Consider the following 2,610-nt stretch of genomic DNA (forward strand, 5'->3'; position numbering starts at 1 on the left):
AAGAGTGCGCGCGCGCGCGCGTGCGCGAGCTCGCGCGGAACCTGCGTGCCGAGGGGGCGGGGCGCGGCGTGCGCCGGCCCCGAGGGACCGCGGAACACGCCCCCACCCACACCTCTCCGGTCCTCTAGGGCGTACCGATTCTCACGAGAGGAGACCGACTGGATCGTCCGGCGGGACGAGAGACACGCCCACTCTGGGCCAGACGAACGGCGTGGAGGCGTGGTTTGGCCGGGACTCGGCAGTAACGGGCGTCGGGCTCGACCAACGAATGCACAGTCAGGGCAGGTCGTGGTGCTGAGCCCGCCCCCTCCCCCGGAGGAAGGAGAACTTAAGTGAAAAAGGCAGTGGGAGGTAAGGCGCTTGGCACAGATCCTGCCGTTTGGTAAACTTCAGTAAATGTTAGCGAGTCTAATCATTGAGGAATTGTAATAGACATCTGATGAATCTGCTGTATGCCAGCCCTGGACTCGGTTCTGCGAGGTATAAAATTCGTTAAGTCAAATATGTATGTAGGGCCAATTCTGCCAAATGTGAATACTAGGAGGTGCCTGCCCTCAAACATGTAGTCTAGAAGTGTAGACGGCCCAGCATTCGAATACAGGGGATATGGGTTGTTGTTGGAAAGAATAAGTCGGTTGACTAGAGTGTTATATCAAAATTTAAAATTCACCTCGCCTTTGATCTTGCAATCCCATACCTGAGAATTTGGAAACGTACTCTCCATGTGCTCAAATGGACTTGTGCAAAAATGTTGCACTTCGCAGCACTGCTTGTCAAAGCAAAATCAGAAACAGCCCATGTGTCCATCAACAAATTGCTTGAGCAAATTAAGTTATGCATACAACGAAATGTCATTGCAGTTCTTCAAAAGAATGATAGTTCTGTATGTAAAGTGATATGATCTCCAAAATAGTATTAACTGGAAAAAAAAGGATAGTACACCTTGTTTAAGACTGTGCAAAAATAATATGAAAATATATTTATGCTTGCATATACATTAAGAAACTGGAAATAGGAACTGGAGGGCAGGAAGAGGAGGGAGACATATTCCATATCCTATTGTATTATTTGAATTTTCTACTAGGTTAACCTAATATAACCCCCCACCCCCGCAAAAGGGAAAAGGATTTGTACACAGCTAATGAGGTCACCTGACCCACTGTTGAGGGTGTTGGTGGTCCTAGAAGGCTTTCTAGAAGAGTTATCTCCAAAACTGAATCCCTAAGTAAGTCAGGTGGAGTTGCCCAATCAAAGGTGAGAACTCACCAGGCAGATGAGACAGTGTAAGCAAAGGCAGAGAGGTCAGCAGTTTAGCGTTGTGAGCACACCAAGTGCAAGGCAAAGAGTTAAAGCTGGAGATGTTGGTCATATCCAGCTATGCAGGCAGGGTCTTTGCTACCATGGGAAGGAGTTTGGACTTCATACTGAGTTCAATGGGGCAGTAAGGGTTTTAAGTTGGGGAGTAACAGGATTATATTTGAAGTTGATAATGATTGGGCCAGAAAAATACCTCAGGTTTCAGACCTGAGGCATGGGGAGAGGATGGACAATAAAGAGAGGGGCGGAATTTTTAAAATATGAAGGCCATATTAGCAAAACTTAAGGAGCCATTTTGCTGGGGGAGAGTGGTGGTCATGGACATTTTCAGGATGACTCTGAAGTTTCTAATGCAAAGAAATGGAGGGGCTTCCCTGGTGGCGCAGTGGTTGAGAGTCCGCCTGCCGATGCAGGGGACACGGGTTCGTGCCCCGGTCCGGGAAGATCCCACATGCCGCGGAGCGGCTGGGCCCGTGAGCCATGGCCGCTGAGCCTGTGCGTCCGGAGCCTGTGCTCCGCAACGGGAGAGGCCACAACAGTGAGAGGCCCGCGTACCGCAAAAAAAAAAAAAAAAAAGAAAAGAAATGGAGGAACAGAAGTAGCAGAGTACCTCAGTTTTCCCTGGAGAATGGTGTACGGCATGAATTGGGAACCCAGGCCCTGCAATCCTGGCCCTGAGGAGTTTTCTGAAAATTTCATTTGACTGGGTCCTTTTTATGGAAATCTCCCCAAAAGGGCACTTGGCTGGTGTGGGTGTTAAGGAAGAGGTCTTCATCTCTGTGGGGCTTTTGAAGTGCTTTACACGGCAGGCACTGACAGCTGTCTGATGCAAACTCCATCCAGGTCCCCCCTTCTCTCTAGCCATCTTCTAAGTGGGAGTGGGTCATGTGGTATTATCTCTGGCCAATAAGATGTAAACCAAAGTCTGCTGAGTGAGATTTTTACAAAGGCTCTGAGTTCCTGATAAAAATGAAGCGACTCATGTCCAAAAAAACCTCTTTGTCCTTTGCCTTTCACACTTTTCTTACTGTCTGGAGTATGAATATAAGGTCCTAGAGGTAAAGCAGCTATCTTATAACAATGAGACAATGAGGTGTTGTATTAGTTATCTATCATTTCATAACAAATTACCCCCAAAATTAGCAGCTTAAAACAGATGTGTTTTAAATTAAATTCAGATGTGTCTCATCTGAATGCTCAAATAGGGGGAGATCCACTTCTAAGTTCATTCGATTGTTGGCAGCCACAGTCCCTCATCACATGGGCTCTTCACAGTCGTGCCTCGAAACATGG

The sequence above is a fragment of the Kogia breviceps genome, chromosome 18 (assembly GCF_026419965.1).
Source record: "Kogia breviceps isolate mKogBre1 chromosome 18, mKogBre1 haplotype 1, whole genome shotgun sequence".
Lineage (NCBI taxonomy): Eukaryota > Metazoa > Chordata > Mammalia > Artiodactyla > Physeteridae > Kogia > Kogia breviceps.